The sequence below is a fragment of the Dipteris shenzhenensis genome, chromosome 9 (genome assembly GCF_047967505.1).
Source record: "Dipteris shenzhenensis isolate YYH24624 ecotype China chromosome 9, Dip_SZ_1.0, whole genome shotgun sequence".
Lineage (NCBI taxonomy): Eukaryota > Viridiplantae > Streptophyta > Polypodiopsida > Gleicheniales > Dipteridaceae > Dipteris > Dipteris shenzhenensis.
This window is the reverse complement of record NC_141604.1, coordinates 4,905,323-4,919,429: the sequence shown is the minus strand read 5'-3', so window position 1 is coordinate 4,919,429 and position 14,107 is coordinate 4,905,323.

Here is a 14,107-nt window from a genome sequence, read left to right as displayed (position 1 = left end):
CATCACCCACGTCACCTGTGCCACATCAGCACAGACACATCATTAGGCCATGTCATCAACCATGTCATCAACCATGTCAGTAGTCCATGTCATCCTACCACGTCAGCACTACCACATCACCTTGCTGACATCATCTGTGCCACCTCAGCTGTCCAGTCAGCACTGACCTCTGCAGGCACACACAGTGCTTCACAGTCACTGCATGTGACCACTTCTGCCACCTCAACACAGGGCTTCACATGCACACCTCTTGCTAGGCACAGTGCCACATCATCACTGCATGTGATCCACAGTGACACATCATCATTGAGGACATTTGCACTCCTTTTTCCCCTCCACCTCGATCAAGTCATATCTCTTGATATAGGAAGAATTTGAGGGTGCTCTAAAAAGGAAAGTCGCTCGTTTTTTTGTGCTCTACGCACTCGTCACATCATGTGCACATTTAGATGCAAGTTACCCTCACGTTTGGGCCTCGCTGAAAAACCACTTCTTTCACGCACATTTGCCTCTACATTGACGCATCTGACCCAGCACTTAAAAAGAACAAAAGAAAAGGAATTATTTGATGTTCTTTCATCGATCGACGGTTGGTATAGATCTAGATCAAAGTAGACTAGATCGCCATAGAGGGGACGCTTTGAATTTCCCCAAGTTGCCAATCTAAGCCATGCTCGAAAGTACGCTCACATACGGTCTCACATCATTACATTACCTGAAACCTTACATTCATCAGTCCAGTGAGCAGACTCCAGAGTTCAGAGGCATTGCAGATTGATTCAGTGGGTAGATAGCATTTTATTTCACACACACATGCCACCATTGTAAAGCCTTTTCGGCTATCTCATAGCATCGTGCACATCATTTCAGCCTTGTAAAGCCTCTTGGCTATTCCCAGCATCATTGCCACCAGCCTCGTAATACAGATTAGATTTTATATACTACAGTTCTATCTTCATCGACACTTCAAATATTTCACTTGGCATATTCAGTGTATTTGTAGTTGATTCATACAGATATCTTCACGACACTTTTGAGTGCATTTCTTGCACCATGCCGACTAGCAACCTCAATCTGGAGGCATCTGTTAAGTTAGACAACTCCAATTATGGTACATGGAAATACCGAATGGAGACCATTCTTGTACTTCAGGACAAATGGGAGTATGTCAAAGGGTCTACACCTAGACCATTGGACAATCCAACCACAAGTAGCTCTACTCCATCTATTGTCACAGCACCAGCAACGAGATCTACATCTACACAAATAGTTTCTGCACCAGTAGCAGATCCTGCCATTGCCCGAGCTCAGGCAGAATGGGATAAGAAAGACAAGTATGCCTATCACCTAATCAAGCAGAATTGCAAGATGTCATGCTAGGATAGCTCAACACAGTCAAGACATCAAAAGAAGCATGGGATATGTTCGTAGCTCTCTACGAGTCCAAGAACACATCCAGGATTCTCACCTTGAGAAACTAGATCAATGAGAGTTTCCGCAACAGTAGTGAAACCGGTCATGCTTATGTACTTTGCATAAAAGACTACAACAATCAACTTGCAGCAACAGGAGAGACTATGGACCTCGCAGAAATGGTTCAAGTAATCTTGAATGGACTAGGAGAGGGATACGAGAATCCAGTCTAGAGTATTGCCATCCAATGGCAAATTTCGACACTGGAATAACTTCAGTCAGTCCTACTTGGTGAAGAACTCAGGACTCAGACTGATACAGTGTACCTACTCAGAGTCAGTCCATACGCTCACATATGGTTTCACATCATTACATTACCTGAAACCTTATGTTCATCAGTCCAGTGAGCAGACTTCAGAGTTCAGAGGCATTGCAGATTGATTCAGTGGGTAGATAGCATTTTATTTCACACACACATGCCACCATTGTAAAGCCTATTCGGCTATCTCACGGCATCGTGCACATCATTTCAGCCTTGTAAAGCCTCTTGGCTATTCCCAGCATCATTGCCACTAGCCTTGTAATACAGATTAGATTTTATATACTGCAGTTCTATCTTCACCGACACTTCGAATATTTCACTTGGCATATTCAGTGTATTTGTAGTTGATTCATACAGATATCTTCATGACACTTTTGAGTACATTTCTTGCACCATGTCAAGTAGAAACCTCAATCTGGAGGCATCTGCTAAGTTAGACAACTCCAATTACGGTACATGGAAATACCGAATGGAGACCATTCTTGTACTTCAGGACAAATGGGAGTATGTCAAAGGGTCTACACCTAGACCATTGGACAATCCAACCACAAGTAGCTCTACTCCATCTATTGTCACAGCACCAGCAACGGGATCTACATCTACACAAATAGTTTCTGCACCAGTAGCAGATCCTGCCATTGCCCGAGCTCAGGCAGAATGGGATAAGAAAGACAAGTATGCCTATCACCTGATCAAGCAGAATTGCAAGATGTCATGCTACGACAGCTCAACACAATCAAAACATCAAAAGAAGCATGAGATATGTTCGCAGCTCTCTATGAGTCCAAGAACACATCCAGAATTCTCACCCTGAGAAACCAGATCAATGAGAGTTTCCGCAACAGTAGTGAAACCGGTCATGCTTATGTACTTTGCATAAAAGACTACAACAATCAACTTGCAGCAGCAGGAGAGACTATGGACCTCATAGAAATGGTTCAAGTAATCTTGAATGGACTAGGAGAGGGATACGAGAATCTCGTCTAGAGTATTGCCATCCAACAGCAAATTTCGACACTGGAATAACTTCAGTCAGTCCTACTTGGTGAAAAACTCAGGACTTAGGCCATCAAGCACGTAAAGGTCATTCTAACGATCAGGCATTCATAGCTTCAGACAGAGGCAGAGACAGGCAAAGGCAGAGGTAGATCATATAAAAAAAGTGGTCATCATCAGCAACAAAATCAAAATCAACATCAACATTAGAATCAGTAAAGAGGAAATCATTCCAACTGAGGAAGATTTCAAGGACGAGGGAATGCATATCCACCAATGTGTCAAACATTCAATGCAACTACTGTCACAAGTTTGGACACTATGAAAGAGATTGCCACAAGAAGCAGTACGACCAAGGTGATCAATCCAGTAGTAATCGAGGGAATTCCTGAGGCAGAGGAAATCATCATGGTGGACATTCTAGTCACAGTCATTTTGCAAATGAACATGGAAATATGTTTCTTGCAAGTGAGGAATTGCATCAGACTGATACAGTGTACCTAGACACTGATTTCAATCCCAAAGAGGATTACAGCTATCAAGTCAACCAAGTGGAACAAGATCCTTGGTACATCGACAGTGGTGCATCATCTCACATGACAAATCATCAGGAATGGTTCACAGAGATGAAACCATTAGAAGGTCAGAGAAATATCATCTAGACAGTAGATAATACACCGAATCCAGTTCAACACCAACCCAATCAACACTAGTGTATCCATGCAACTGAATCTGAACCCCAGTCTCATAAAATAGTCCATACTGCAATGTGGACTTCACATACCTTAGTATGCATCTAGCCGCATCCAAATGCGGTTTCCTTGGAGCCTGCATAAACTGACCTACCAACCCAACAGCATAGCTCAAATCTGGCCTGGTAATAGTCATATAAATCAAACTTCCTACTATGCGTTTGTACATAGTAGGGTCTTCCAGAAGCTCACCTACATCTGTGCTCAACTTCACATTTTGTTTCAAAGGAACTGAAATAGGCTTACAGCCTGTCATCCCATATTTGGACAGCATGTCCAATCCATAATGCCTTTGTAAGAGCCATATCCCACTTGTGGATCTAATCACATCAATGCCCAAGAAGTAATGCAGCTCTCCCAAATCCGTCATCTCAAACTTCTGCTTCAATAGCATTTTCACATGAAGGATATCTTCATCATTATCACCTGTGATGATCAAATCATAAACATAAATGACAAGCAGCATAATGCCTTTCTTTGTTTTTCTCACATAAAGTGAGAAATCTGCCTTGGAAATCTAAAAGCCAATAGGGACAAGATACTATCCTATCTTGTCAGACCATGCTCTCGGTGTTTGCTTCAAGCCATACAAGGCTTTCTTCAACCTGCAAACAAACTCAGGATGAACAACATGAATATAACCTGGTGGCTACTCCATAAAGACCTCTTCTTGCAAATCACCATGCAAGAAAGCATTCTTTACATCCATCTGATGTAAAGACCATCCCTTTGATGCAGCCATAGCAATGACTGCTCTTACGATTTCCATCCTTGTAACCGGATTGAATGTTTCTTCATAATCAATGCCATATGTCTGTGCATACCCCTTGACAACTAATCTTGCCTTCTATTTGTTCACAAAACCATCTGCATTGTGCTTCACCTTATAAACCCACTTGCAGCCAATTGCATTCTCATCTTTAGGCAAAGGCACCATTTCCCATGTAGCATTTGCTTCCAAGGCATCCATTTATTCATCCATGGCTTTCTCCCATTTTTCTTTTCCCATGGCTTGCTCAAAAGAAGTGGGTTTTGGTTCATGTATCACTTTGACCATATAGGCATAGTGAATGGCTGTAAATCCATCATATTCCAGCCTATCCACAGGATACCTAGCTCTGGTAGACCTACGCAAAATAGGCTCACTACCAAGTGCTCTCAAAACATCCCTTGTCTTCCTTACTCCAGGTGTAACAATAGAAGGAATACCCAACTCATCATCAAGGCTCTGTTCTGAGCCACTAGATTCACCATCTACATAAAAGTGACTTGCATTCACATCAACCATGGGTTGATCTACTTTCTCTTTTCCTTTTCGTGATACTTGCATACCACTATCTGCATTGCTTTGAGGAGATCCTCCTAATCTCAATCTGCCTGTCCATGGCAAAGTATGTGAACCACTGCTAGAGGACACTACAGGTCCACTAATATTTTGTGATTGTTGCTGTGAATTTTGTATAGCATTACCATTTTGTGCATCTACATCATCAATTATATTTACTGGTTTATACCAGCTGCTCATCTCATAAAAAATAACCTCTCTGCTCACTGTAAACTTAGAGCAGAAGGGTTATAGCATCTATACCCTTTCTGCTGCAGAGAATAACCAATAAAGATGCACTTCTCATCTTTTGGATCCAACTTGGATCTCAACTCATCTGGCACATGAACATAGGAAATGCAACAAAAAACTTTCAAATGAGAAATATCTGGTTTCCTACCAGTATACCTCTCCTCTAGCGTCATGCCATGTATTGCTGCAATGGGAGTCCTGTTCATTATGTAGACTACTGTAGCAACTGCTTCAGCCCAATAATAATCTAGTAGGTCTTTTTTGTTGAGCATAGCACGAGATACCTCTCCAATATGCCTGCTTTTCCTTTCTGCAAGTCCCTTTTGCTGTGGGGTATGACTGCATGAATATTGCTACTTTATGCCATGCTCCTACAGGAAACTTGCAAACTCATTTGAGAGGTACTCTCCCCCTCCATCTGACCTTAGAAATTTTATTTGCAAGCCTGTTTCTTTTTCAACCATAGCTTTAAAAGCTTTGGAATGCCCAAACACTTCACTTTTCTTTTTCATAAAATACACCCAAACTTTTCTGCTATAGCCATCAATGAAAGTGACAAAATAATGATAGCCTCCAATAGATGCAAGTTTAGTAGTCCACACATTAGAGTGGATTAATTGGCCTCTTACTCTATTGAACATGTCTAGGAAATGGTTTCCTTGCTTGTTTTCCAAATTGACAGGCTTCACATACCTTATGCATTTCTGCAACCTTGAACTTAGGCAATCCTGCAACAATATTTTGGGCCTACATTAATTTAAGTCACTGTACATTAACATGACCAATGCGTTTATGCCAGATATCAATATGTGCAACTACACCGGTCCCATGTGCAAACATTGTTGCACTCAATTCAGGCATGTCTGCATCCAACGTAAACATCCTGCCCTTCTTCTTCCCTTTTGGTATCAAGCGACCTTTATTTTTCATATCCTCAACAAAGCATCCATGAGGATTAAATCTGACCTTTAAGCCTTGCTCAACCATTTGACCAATAGAAACTAGGTTCCTGGTGATATTTGAGACATGAAATACAACAGACAAGTATTTCTTTTTCCCATCCTCCATAGACAAAGGAATTTTACTAATCTGCACAATAGGATGTGCAGTATCATCACCAAACTCCACAAATCTTGGTCTTTTCATTTTCCTTGCATCTTGCATCCATTCTGCATGACATGTCATGTGGTTTGATGCACCTGAGTCAACATACCACACATCATTGCTTTCTTTTGCACTTGTCACAGAATTGATCATGTGCTGCACCATAAACAGATTCTCATTTCTGTCATCACCCTGTCTACTAGAGGATGCATAATTGCCTTGCTACAATTTTCCAATCATGATGTCATTCTACTTTTTATAGCAGTCTTTAACCATATGACCCATTTTACCATAGGAGTGGCATTCAACATTGTTGTTTGCATTTTGGCCTCTCTGCCATCCACCACGACCTCTTTGGCTTCCCCTGCCTCTAAAGTTACCACGTCCTCCTCCATAGGATTGGTTTTCTTGAATTTGCTGCATATTCTGATTTTTGCCATGGCCTCCAAATCAGCCTTCTCTACCTCTGCCTCTACCTCTTCCAGCATTTGAGTAGAAGACAGCTTCTTTTGACGCTCCTCCGGAAGAAGATGCACCACCATTCTCCACTTCTCAGAAATTAGAAGAGCAATCAACTCCTCAAAATCTAAAAAATTCTCACAGACGGCAATGGATGTCCGAAATTGTGCATAATTTTTTCCTAGACCATTCAAGGTCACAGAAACTAAATCATCATCTTCCACTGGCGACCCAATAGAAGCAAGTGCATCTGCAATCTTCTTCACCTTCATATGGTAGTCATTGATGCTCATAATTTCTCTCTGTACATTATGCAACTCCTGCTTCAGCTGCATTTTCCTAGCTTGCGTATATGTGCTATACATTTTTGTCAAAGTATCCCATGCCTCCTTCGGTGTGGTTGCATCCTAAATATGCACAATCATATAATCTGAAATAATGATAGACAACCAGTACATAACTTTTATGGCTCTCTTATGCCAGCCTTTCAATGCTTGCAACTCTTGCTGATTGGGAACATTAGGAATAACTGGTTCTTGTTCAGTTCCAGTAATGAACTCCCAATAGCCTTTTTCCTTAAGGAAATTCATCATTCTAAACTTCCATGCTTGCAAGTTGTTCTTGTCAAGCTTTTCAGTGACAATCTACGAAAGAGCATTAAGTAGATGCCATTATAGAACACTGCAAAATATTCTCACTGCAAAAAAAACACAACTTTTGCCTCACAAGGGCAAATCTGTAAAACTAACGCGAGTGATTTGACCACACAGTCACTTCTTAGTGACGATTATGCATCAACAGGGAATAAGAATGATTCTGTCACTCCCAATATCTCTGCGCACAGACATATACTGTCCTTTCGCCACACCGCAAAGGGCGTCCCAATCTGAGACAGTGCACTCTTGCACTTTTTAGTTGTGCTACCTGTAGAGATTCGCTCCCAAACTCGAAAAAAAAGGAAAACAACACTGATCCTCTTACTAGGACACCGCAAACTTGGTTTGCTTTCTTGAGCTCCTTACCACGAACCGAGCTCTGATACCATGTGAAGAGAGTGGGAGAGAAGGAAGGAGTTGTTGCCACGGTGACTGTTGTGCATTTATGTCACCAACTTGTTAGCTACAGATGCGGTTGGTACACTGCCCATGAATAATAGCTAGATGACAGCTATCTGTATGTACTCTAGTTAGTGGCTCAGTTAGTATGCCACTTGGGTTAGCTGAGTTTGGTTCGAGACCCACATATAGGGTTCCTCTATTTCTTTTGTACTTAGAGAGTTCTTTTGGCTTTCACAACTAAGAACAGGAAAACTGTTTTCAGCCTCCACCTTTGTGTTATTCCCCCATTGTGTATGTGAGACTCCTTACTTCTCTCCCACTCTCTTCACATGGTATCAGAGCGCTCGGTTCGTGGTAAGGAGCTCAAGGAAGCAAACCAAGTTCATGGTGTCTTGGTAAGAGGATCAGTGTTGCTTTCCTTTTTCGAGTTTGGGAGCAAATCTCGGCAGATAGCACATTATTTTTTTGATTCGAGGCCATTTCGAGGCCCGTTTTGGTGGTAGTAGTTTTCCGCAGGCACTCAGAATAGTGCCTTGTTTTTGTTGTGCGACCACTGTTCCGCACGTCAATGAAAAGTTGCCATAGAAATTACATCGTATGCCTATGCATAGAGATATTGGGAGTGACTGAATCATTTTTATTGCATGTTGATGGAAAATCATCCCTAGGAAGTGACTGTGTGGTCAAATACCACTTTCGTCAGTTTTGTAGATTTGCCCTTGTGAGGCAAAAGTATTTTTGCAGTGTTTTGTAATGGCGTTTGATGCTCTTTCACAAATAGTCACTGAAAAGCTTGACAAGAACAACTTCCAAGCATGGAAGTTTAGAATGACGAATTTCCTTAAGGGAAAAGGCTATTGGGAGTTCATTACTAGAGCTGAACAAGAACCAGTTATTCCTAATGTTCCCAATCAACAGGAGTTGCAGGCATTTAAAGGCTAGCATGAGAGAGCCAAAAAAGTTATGTATTGGATGTCTATCAGTATTTCAGATTCTATGATTGTGCATATTTAGGATGCAAGCATGCCGAAGGAGGTGTGGGATACTTTGACAAAAATGTATAGCACAAATACGCAAGCCAAGAAAATGTAGCTCAAGCAGGAGTTGCATAATGTGTAGAGAGAAACTATGAGCATCAATGACTACCACATGAAGGTGAAGAAGATTGTAGATGCACTTGCTTCCATTGGGTCGCTAGTGGAAGATGATGATTGAGTTTCTGTGACCTTGAATGGTCTAGGATAAGATTATGCAAAATTCTAGACATCCATTGCCGTCCGTGAAAAATTTCCTGATTTTGAGGAGTTGATTGCTCTTCTAATTTTTGAAGAGCAGAGAAATGGTGGTGCATCTTCTTCAGGAGGAAATTCAAAAGAAACTAGAGGTAGAGGTAGAGGCAGAGGTAGAGTAGGCCCCGATCTAGAGGCCCTAGTAGAAATCAGAATATGCAGCAAATTCAAGAAAACCAGTCCTATGGAGGAGGACGTGGTAACCTTAGAGGCAAGGGGAGCCAAAGAGGTCATGGTGGATGGCAGAGAGGCCAAAATGCAAACAACAATGTTGAATGCTACTACTATGGTAAAATGGGTCATATGGCTAAAGACTGCTATAAAAAGCAGAATGACATCATGATTGGAAAATTGCAGCAAGGCAATTATGCATCGTCTAATAGACAGGGTGATGACAGAAATGAGCATTTGTTTATGGTGCAGCACATGACCAATTCTATGACAAGTGCAGAAGAAAGCAAGGATGTGTGGTATGTTGACTTAGGTGCGTCAAACCACATGACAGCTCATGCAGAATGCATGCAGGGATGCAAGGAAAATGGAAAGACCAAGATGCTTTGTTGAGGATATGAAAAATAAAAATCGCTTGATAGCAAAAGGGAAGAAGAAGGGCAGGATGTTTACGTTGGATGCAGACATGCCTGAATTGAGTGCAACAATGTTTGCACATGGGACCGGTGTAGTTGCAGATATTGATATCTGGAATAAACGCATTGGTCATGTTAATGTACAGTGACTTAAATTAATGCAGGCCCAAAATATTGTTGCAAGATTGTCTAAGTTCAAGGATGCAGAAATGCATAAGGTATGTGAAACTTGTCAATTTTGAAAACAGGCAAGGAAACCATTTCCTAGACATGTTCAAGAGAGTAAGAGGCCATTGGAATTAATCCACTCTGATGTGTCGACTACTAAAGCTGCATCTATTGGAGGCTGCCATTATTTTGTCACTTTTATTAATAACTACATCAGAAAAGTTTGGGTGTATTTTATGAAAAAGAAAAGTGAAGTGGTTGGCCATTCCAAAGCTTTTAAAGCTATGGTTGAAAAAGAAACAGGCTTGCAAATAAAATACCTAAGGTCAGATGGAGGGGGAGAGTACCTCTCACATGAGTTTGCAAGGTTCCTGCAGGAGCATGGCATAAAACAGCAATATTCATGCAGTCATACCCCATAGCAAAGTGGACTTGCAGAAAGGAAAAATAGGCATATTGGAGAGGTATCTCATGCCATGCTCAACAAAAAAGACCTGCCAGATTATTATTGGGCTGAAGCAATTGCTACAACAGTCTACATAATGAATAGGACTCCCATTGCAGCAATACATGGCATGATGCTAGAGGAGAGGTATACTGGTAGGAAACCGGATATTTCTCATTTGAAAGTTTTTGGTTGCATTGCCTATGTTCATGTGCGAGATGAGTTGAGATCCAAGTTGGATCCAAAAGCTGAGACGTGCATCTTTATTGGTTATTCTCTATAGCAAAAAGGGTATAGATGCTATAACCATTCTACTCGTAAGTTTATAGTAAGTGGAGATGTTGTTTTTTATGAGATGAGAAGCTGGTATAAACTAATAAATGTGATTGATGATGTAGATGCAGAAAATGGTAATGATGCATAGAATTGACAATAGCAATCACAAAATATTAGTGGACCTGTAGTGTCCTATAGCAGTGGTTCACATACTTTGCCCTAGATAGGCAGATTGAGATCAGCAGGATCTCCTCAAAGCAATGCAGACAGTGGTATGCAAGTATCGCAAAAAGGAAAAGAGAAAGTAGATCAGCCCATGTTTGATGTGAATGCAGGTCACTCTTATGTGGATGGTGAACCCAGTGGCTCAGAACAGAGCCTTGATGATTAGTTGGGTATTCCTTTTGTTATTACACCTAGAGTAAGGAAGACAAGGGATGTTTTGAGAGCATCTATTAGTGAGCCTATTTTGCATAGGTCTACCAGAGTAAAGTATCCTGTGGATAGGTTGAAATATGATGGATTTATAGCCATTCACTATGCCTATATGGTCAAAGTGATACATGAACCATAACCCAGTTCTTTTGAGTAAGCCATGGGAAAAGAAAAATGGGAGAAGGCCATGGATGAAGAAATGGATGCCTTGGAAGCAAATGCTACATGGGAATTGGTGCCTTTGCCTAAAGACAAGAATGCAATTGGCTGCAAGTGGGTTTATAAGGTGAAGCATAATGCAAATGGTCCTGTGAATAGATACAAGGCGTGATTAGTTGTTAGGGGGTATGCACAGACATATGGCATTGATTATGAAGAAACATTGAGTCCAGTTGCAAGGATGGCAACCGTAAGAGCATTCATTGCTATGGCTGCATCAAAGGGATGGCCTTTACATCAGATGGATGTAAAGAATGCTTTCTTGCATGGTGATTTGCAAGAAGAGGTCGATATGGAGCAGCCACTAGGTCATGTTCATGTTGTTCATCCTGAGTTTGTTTGTAGGTTGAAGAAAGCCTTGTATGGCTTGAAGCAAGCACCTAGAGCATGGTCTAACAAGATAGGACAGTATCTTGTCACTATTGGCTTTTAGATTTCCAAGGCATATTTCTCACTTTATGTGAGAAAAACAGAGAAAGGAATTATGCTGCTTGTGATTTATGTTGATGATTTGATCATCACAGGTGATAATGATGAAGATATCCTTCATGTGAAAATGCTATTGAAGCAAAAGTTTGAGAGGAAGGATTTGGGAGAGCTGCGTTACTTCTTGGGCATTGAGGTGATTAGATCCACAAGTGGGATATGGCTCTTACAGAGGTTGTATGGATTGGACATGCTATCCAAATATGGGATGACAGGCTGTAAGCCTATTTCAGCTCCTTTGGAGCAGAATGTGAAGTTGAGTGCAGATGCAAGTGAGCTTTTAGAAGACCCTACTATGTATAAACACGTAGTAGGAAGTTTGATTTATATGACTATTACCAGGCCAGATTTGAGCTATGCTATTGGGTTGGTAGGTCAGTTTACGCAGGCTCCAAGGAAATCGCATTTGGATGCGGCTAGATGCATACTGATGTATGTGAAGTCCACATTGTAGTATGGACTATTTTATGAGACTGGGGTTCAGATACAATTGCATGGATACAGTGATGTTGATTGGGCTGGTAGTATTTCTGATAGAGGATCTACCATTGGATATGTGTTCTCTTTTGGGAGTGCTACAGTCACTTGGAGCAGCAAGAAATAGTCTACAATTGCCTTGTCGAGCACAGAGGCTGAGTACAGGGGTGTAGCAATGGCTGCATGTGAGGTAGCTTGGTTGCCTAAGCTACTTTATGATATCCATCAGTCTACAGATGGGCCAGTTGTCATTTATTGTGACAACATGAGGAGTATACACTTGGCAAATACTTTAAGGTCGGACAACAAGTCATAGGTTCCAATGCCTTGTCCTAAAGGAAAGTCTGGCTGGCTAGTTCTCCTTCTAGATGCCTTCTTTTTCTTACTACGATGTTCCTCGTCCTAATGTTTCTCATCTACTTCTTCCTTGATTTCTTCTTTTTCTTTTGTTTTACCACGCCTTAGTTTAGCCATCATTACCTCTCTTTCCTCATCCTTTAAAGAAGCTTCTAACAAGGATACTTGTTTTTCTTCTTTCTTTCTCAATCTAGGACACTCGGGGCGATAGTGGCCATTTTCATTACATTCATAGCAAGTGACCCCACTCTTATCTCGAGGCCTATCCTCACTCTTTGGTGCTCTAGGTTGTCATGCATTAACCAAATGCAATTTCAAATCAACAAACTCTACCATCAATTGGGAGATATTATGATCTAACTCAAAGGACTTTGGTACCTGAGGAGTTCCCATTACCTCCATATTAGAAGTTAAAGCTATTGAAGACACAAAAGAGGATTCGATCTGTAGAGAAGCTTCTTTCTTGGTCGCAATGTGAAGTGCCTCCATGTATGTTGTTGGATGTTTACTCATTACTTTCGAGCGAAGACGAGGCTCCAAAGCCATAACAAATTTGCTCATCTTTAAGTGTTCCATCCCTATGAGACTTTGAGGGGCCGATGATGCAGATGTCATAGCTCGCAAAGCTACCCTTCCATACTTTGTCCATAAAGTTTCATATCGGATTGCCAACGTAGAGACCATCTCACCCTCTCCTTGATAGAACCGGTCCAACTGCAACATCAAAGCATTTGGCAACTGCACTATCCCAAATCTCTGCTTCATTGTAGCCACCACTTGGTCCCAGTCCTCGTTGGTAGAGTCTAGTAAGGCCTCATGCCAACTCAAGGCTGCACCTTCAAGAAAATCAGGAAAGATCATTCATGGACCATCTAGAAAGCTGGCATCCTCGAACATAATCTTAAAGATAAGACTCCGGGTCTTCCCCTTGGGTCCCTTGAAACACTAGAATCTTCACCATGATGAAACACAAAAAGGAAACACCAAGATCCAAATAATATCCCAAACAAGATCCAAACAAATCCCACAGAGCCTTATACCAAGACCAACTTATTATTCAAAACCACTTGTTGAGAACCCTCCACAATGTGATCCTCAACAAAATCTTCAAAAATAAGTGACCCCAACCAGCACCATGATAACATTGTGTATACATGCATTCAAGAATCACCCTGGTCACAATTGGAAGTGCACATAACAGCTTCAAGATATTGTACTCTTCATCATTTGCATAGCAAAAGAAGTTGAAAGCATTGAGAATCACCACTCCATTGTTATAGTCAAAAACCACCCAAAGACTCAACTCTTCTTCACACCAAGCTGCCAGTGCATGAAACAATCCCCAATCTATCATTGTGTCTACTATCGGCATTGTCTATTCACCAACATATTCAAAGTGAAAACATAAAGGATATGATCATGATGACCGTGCGAATAGCTTGAGCATCACCTTCACAATCTTCTAGTTCTCTTAAACGGGCTACATTCTCTTCTAATGGAGTTCTACTAGGCATTTTCTTTATCACATCAGAAAACACATGCCTATACTAGGCATAACATGCAACCGAGACCGTTTAGTAAGGTGGGATGAATCGAATATCAAACATACCCGGTGTCTCCACCAAAAGATGTGACATGAAGTTGGGGGTAATAAACTTCATGCACCTCTTCACTTCCTACTGCTTTCG